We start from the raw sequence: 6,483 nt of genomic DNA, 5'->3' as shown, positions 1-6,483 counted from the left end.
GTAGACCAGACGGCTCCACCCCCCCGAGGCGCGGGGGCCGCTGGGAGGTGTAGTTCCCCCGTGGGGCGGGGGGTCTCGGCTCCCCCCCCGAGGCGCGGGGGCGGCTGGGAGGTGTAGTTCCCCCGTGGGGCGGGAGGGGCTCGGCTCCCCCCCCGAGGCGCGGGGGCGGCTGGGAGGTGTAGTTCCCCCGTGGGGCTGAGGGGGGCTCGGCTCCCCCCCCCCGAGGCGCGGGGGCCGCTGGGAGGTGTAGTTCCCCCGTGGGGCGGGGGGCTCGGCTCCCCCCCCCGAGGCGCGGGGGCGGCTGGGAGGTGTAGTTCCCCCGTGGGGCGGGGGGGGCTCGGCTCCCCCCCCCGAGGCGCGGGGGCGGCTGGGAGGTGTAGTTCCCCCGTGGGGCTGAGGGGGGCTCGGCTCCCCCCCCGAGGCGCGGGGGCGGCTGGGAGGTGTAGTTCCCCCGTGGGGCTGAGGGGGGCTCGGCTCCCCCCCCGAGGCGCGGGGGCGGCTGGGAGGTGTAGTTCCCCCGTGGGGCTGAGGGGGGCTCGGCTCCCCCCCCCGAGGCGCGGGGGCGGCTGGGAGGTGTAGTTCCCCCGTGGGGCTGAGGGGGGCTCGGCTCCCCCCCCGAGGCGCGGGGGCGGCTGGGAGGTGTAGTTCCCCCGTGGGGCTGAGGGGGGCTCGGCTCCCCCCCCGAGGCGCGGGGGCGGCTGGGAGGTGTAGTTCCCCCGTGGGGCGGGGGGCTCGGCTCCCCCCCCCCCCGAGGCGCGGGGCCGGCTGGGAGGTGTAGTTCCCCCGTGGGGCTGAGGGGGGCTCGGCTCCCCCCGTCCGAGGCGCAGGGGCGGCTGGGAGGTGTAGTTCCCCCGTGGGGCGGGGGGTCTCGGCTCCCCCCCCGAGGCGCGGGGGCGGCTGGGAGGTGTAGTTCCCCCGTGGGGCGGGGGGCTCGGCTCCCCCCCCCCAAGGCGCGGGGGCAGCTGGGAGGTATAGTTCCCCCGTGGGGCGGGGGGCTCGGCTCCCCCCCCGAGGCGCAGGGGCGGCTGGGAGGTGTAGTTCCCCCGTGGGGCGGGGGGCTCGGCTCCCCCCCCCCGAGGCGCGGGGCCGGCTGGGAGGTGTAGTTCCCCCGTGGGGCTGAGGGGGGCTCGGCTCCCCCCGTCCGAGGCGCGGGGGCGGCTGGGAGGTGTAGTTCCCCCGTGGGGCTGAGGGGGGCTCGGCTCCCCCCCCCCAGGCGCGGGGGCAGCTGGGAGGTGTAGTTCCCCCGTGGGGCGGGGGGTCTCGGCTCCCCCCCCGAGGCGCGGGGGCGGCTGGGAGGTGTAGTTCCCCCGTGGGGCTGAGGGGGGCTCGGCTCCCCCCGTCCGAGGCACGGGGGCGGCTGGGAGGTGTAGTTCCCCCGTGGGGCGGGGGGTCTCGGCTCCCCCCCCGAGGCGCGGGGGCAGCTGGGAGGTGTAGTTCCCCCGTGGGGCGGGGGGGGCTCGGCTCCCCCCCCCGAGGCGCGGGGGCGGCTGGGAGGTGTAGTTCCCCCGTGGGGCAGGGGGCTCGGCCCGTGGGCCGGGAGACTCGGGTGACCTGCAGGAAACCCCGGGTAAACTGGCCCAGACTCGCCGTACAGCGGGAGGATTGTCGCACCAATGCCAGCGTCCACACAGAGGCCCCAGCGTGGAGGCCCCGAGGATCCGGCCCCGCTGAGGTGGGGCGTCTGCGTTTGGCTTCAGGCTCTTGCCTTTGTATCTGCTGTCGCGGGACCTTGGCCGTTTGTGCGTTCATGCTTGATCAGGCTCTCACTTTGTGCAGCTCAGCGGCTCCTGTCATTATCCAATTGCTGTCTGGCCCGCCCCATCGCCTGGCTTCCCCCCTTAACGTCCCACTGTGACAAAGTGGGGAGTTTCCGTAGGGCTTGGCCTGAACGCGGTGCGTGCCTCAGTTTCCCTGTGTGCTGCATGTTTAACGAGGTGGTGGGAAGAGTTTGTTGTTGCAGAGGACCAGGTGTGACCTCACCTAGCAGCCAGGACCCTGGACAATGGCCTGGAGATGGGGGACCCAGCGACTGGTGACCTGGTGACCACGAGCCCTCCCTCCAGCTTGGCAGTCAGCCAGTTCTGGCCAGAGTGGGGCTGAGAAGAGAGGGGCCAGTGACCTGACCAGCCAGCTCCAGCCAGAGGGGAACAAAGGACAGAAGAGAGGGGCCCAGGTGACCGGGTTACCTGGGACCGAAGAGAGGACTGAGGAGGGGTGTTGGGGAAGGGAATACAGGGGGCTCGGCTGGAAGGAGGGGGCTGCCAGACTCGGGGGAGAGAGACCAGCCAGAGCCCCACTGGGACGGGGACAGACCCAGCTGGCCGGGGCTGAGACTGGCCAGTCCCGAGGGCCCTGAGAACTGTCTGGGCTGGATTCTGCCATTCAAGAAACCTCCCGTGTTCTCCGGCGGGGAGGCGCTGCAGGGTGGAGACCGGAGGGTGGCACTTTGCTCCCTCTGGGGGTGGAGGCCCCCGGGACCCCAAGCGAGGGGACTCCCTGGGGGCCCCACAGCACAGACAGGCCTGCTGCAGGCTCAGAGGTGCAGTCGCCAGAGGCAGCGGGACCTAACCCCAGAGAGAGAGAGAGAGCAACCTTCCCAGGGGGCTGTGTCACACCGAAGGGGGGCTTTTCCGGGGGGGCCGCACAGAGCCGAGAGCCCAGGGCCTGGGTGGCCGTGGCAGCCCCCCCACAAACGTTTCGGCTGGGGAACAAGGAGCAAATGCTTAAAAATAAACATTGCCCTTAGCTGAAGAAACGTACAAAAATAATTCCCAGCCTGGCCCCAGGGAGAGCTGGCTCAGCTGATCAGCCGCCTAGTGTCTCCGGTCCCCCTCCTCCACCCCCAGGTTCCCGTTTCCCTTCTGCGGCTGGTCCCTGCGGGTGCTGCTGGGCGTCAGCGTCCATTTCTCTGGCTCTGCTGGGCCCAGCCCGACGGGCCCCGCTCTCTGTCCCTGTGCCCCTGGGCAGGCGCCTCTGGCTCTGCAGGGCCAGCCCCGGGGCTGAGAGTTCACCCTGAGTCCCGGAGCTGGGCTGAGATGCCCCAGCCCGTGCCAATGCCCGCAGCACGACAGTCCCCGGGGCCAGGGGTAGCAGCAGAGCCAGGCCCTGCCAGCAGGCTCTCCCCCAGGGCTGGCCTTACCCTGAGGCGAACGGAGGCAGCTGCCTCGGGTGCCAGACTGGGGGGGGGGCGCCACTAAGACCCAGAGTTTCAGAGTTTTGGCCCAAGCAAGGGGGTATGGGGACATCATTTGAGCTCCCCGCCTCAGGTGCCAAAATGTTGTGGGCTGCCCCGATCTCCCCCCCCGCCAAAAAACCCAACCCTCTCCTGCCATTAACCAAGCCAGAGATACGATCCCCCTGTGTCTACAGGCTCCTCCAGCGCCCCTGGGTTATCAGGGGATGGGGGGAACCAGCTCAAAGCAGCTCCTCACCCCCAGGGGGTTCCTGCCTGGGACACTGGGTTGAGCCAGCGCAGCCGTGAGGCCATCCTGAGTGGTGTTGTAGGGAGGCCCCAGCCACACCCTGCAGCTGCCAGTTCCACAGATGAACCACGTACCACGTCTGCCTGGGAGACAGGACAGGCAGCACCAGCTGGGCCCATCTCAGGGATCCCGGTGTGACAGGTTCCCCCCAGGGTGCCAGTTGAAACTGGGGTACCACTGAGCCCGCCTGACCCACCAGCCTGGGTTCCCTTTACCCTGTGCTGTTGTGACAGTCTCTCAAGCTCCCTCCAGCACACACCCTTATGGACACACCCAACTGCAGCTTGTATGCACACGGATGCTGAGATCAACTAAGGAGTTGCCCAGTACTCAAGCGCACACCCCACTCTAGAGGATAAACCCAAACTTGTACCGTCTTGTGCTGCTGTGATGGGGCTGCCTGTGGGAGCCAGCTGAGGTCACTCAATCAGGGTGAGCTGTGAACTGACCAGGGCAGACAGACCCAAAACGCTGGGGGATATTCCAGGACCTAGATTTCCCCAGCCAGCCCAAACCAGCCTCTGTCTGACCTCCCTGGGTACTCAGGAGTCCAAACGACGCAGTTCCTGTAACGTGCCCGGCCTCAGGCCTCCATCCGGCCACACGTCAAACTTACGATAAATTCTGAAAATCTTCTCTCATCATATAAAAGAAAAGGTCCTTCCAGTCCCAAAGAATCAGCCACACACCCAGATCCAATTATAACTCAGATCTTACCTCTTCTTGAACCCCAAAGCAGATCTGCGATGAGGAAGGATCGTGTCCCAGGGTTTTTATACATTTCTAGCAGCCTCTTGGCCTGAGAAAACAATCGGCTCAACTTTCTGTCTCCCAAACATGCTGGCAATTAGCACAGGGTCATTTATCCATTAAACAATTCAGATACAGGCCACCACAACCTTCAATGAGCCATGTAGACAATAATACAATGTCACTCAAGTGTCTTCCTAAATGTTAATACTCTTTTTTTTTAAATCTTGAGTCAAAGCCATAGCAATAGACAAGACTTATTTGCTGACCTCACAAGACCTGAACAAACATCTCCCCTTCTATCTCTAACAATGCAGGCTGCATTTCAAAGCTCTTTTCATTTCCATCTCTTCCTAACAAGTCTTTAAAGGTTGGCCACGGTCAGGTCAGTTTGTGAGTTAATTAACTCTTTCTGGCCCTGTGTCCCCCCCTTTCAATGAGATATTATATTACACTCATAACGTCACAGCTGCACAGAGAACTACACAGGATAAGATCATTGAAATTCGCCCCCTCCCTCAATGTGGAGAAGGATCTGCACAGCTGTCTGCCCCAAGATACAATGTCCACACACATACAGGTTTTAGACAAAATAAATGTTTATTGCTGTCAAGGTTCCTTCCCCACTCTGAACTCTAGGGTACAGATGTGGGGACCTGCATGAAAACCTCCTAAGCTTACTTTTACCAGCTTAGGTTAAAACTTCCCCAAGGTACAAAATTATTTTACCCTTGGATTTCCACTGCCACCACCAAACTTTATCTGGGTTTACTGGGAAACGTAGTTTGGACACGTCTTTCCCCCCAAAATCCTCCCAACCCTTGCACCCCACTTCCTGGGGAAGGTTTGGTAAAAATCCTCACCAATTTGCATAGGTGACCACAGACCCAAACCCTTGGGTCTTAGAACAATGAAAAATCATTCAGTTTTCTTACAAGAAGACTTTTAATAGAAGTAAAGGAATCACCTCTGTAAAATCAGGATGGTAGATACCTTACAGGGTAATTAGATTCAAAACATAGAGAATCCCTCTAGGCAAAACCTTAAGTTACAAAAAAGACACACAGACAGGAATAGTCATTCTATTCAGCACAGCTCTTTTCTCAGCCATTTAAAGAAATCAAAATCTAACACATACCTAGCTAGATTACTTACCAAAAGTTCTAAGACTCCATTCCTGTTCTATCCCCAACAAAAGCATCACACAGACAGACACAGACCCTTTGTTTTTCTCCCTCCTCCCAGCTTTTGAAAGTATCTTGTCTCCTCATTGGTCATTTTGGCCAGCGCGGTTACCTTTAGCTTCTTAACCCTTTACAGGTGAGAGGATTTTTCCTCTGGCCAGGAGGGATTTTAAAGGGGTTTACCCTTCCCTTTATATTTATGACAACTGCCTACAAAAGGTAGATTTTAAGTGAATATAAGGGAGAGCAAGCGGATCAAGGCAGATTACCCAGCAAATGAAACGAACACGAAACCTAAGCTTATGATACTAAAGAAACTCGTTACAAGTGGCACATTCCCACCCTAAACGTTGCCACAGACAGATTGCAGAGATTCTTGAAGGCCGGCTGCACTGGCCTGCCGTGTACAACTCCAGATGTTCCTTTCACAGGCCTGACACCCCTCCAGCCTGCCCCTCCCCCCCATTCACGTTTTGTTCCTTAGATGTTTACACCAGCCTTCTTGGGCGGGGAGCCAGTGAAGAACCAGCCCCTGATGGTGTCACGCCCCTGCCTTACATAGGTTTTACATATGGCGGGGATCCTCGGTCTTCCAGTGTGATTCCCACCCCTGGCCAGTGGGAAAATACTAGAGTTATCAGGGTGTCCACTATCAGGTGACTCGATCACATGGCCCTGCAGCCACAACCCAGAGGCCGTTTGCAGCATCCTAGGAAGGCTCCCTGGCGGGAGATTAGCACCTTCTAAGACCTACTGTTCTTCCAGATGGCCCAGCCAGCCGTCTAGCCTGATTGCACTCAGTCTAGTGGGCGTTCGGCGGGTGTAAACACAGGTGTGAGAGGTGCATAGACAATATTCCTAACTTCAGATACAGAAACGATACCCGCATACAAACAGGAGGGTATTCAGCAAATTGTAACCTTTTCAGTGACACCCCAACTGCCTTATCTTGCCCAAGATACACGAGGATTATGCCATAACTCCTCTCAATATTACATGAATATGAGGTGAATGCCACAACATGGAGTGGGGTCTGGCGGGTTACAGTGGGGGGGCCTGAGAGTCAG

The sequence above is a fragment of the Lepidochelys olivacea genome (assembly GCF_965140295.1).
Source record: "Lepidochelys olivacea isolate rLepOli2 genome assembly, contig: Scaffold_29, whole genome shotgun sequence".
In the NCBI taxonomy this organism is placed as follows: Eukaryota; Metazoa; Chordata; order Testudines; family Cheloniidae; genus Lepidochelys; species Lepidochelys olivacea.
Note: the sequence above shows the minus strand (reverse complement) of the source record.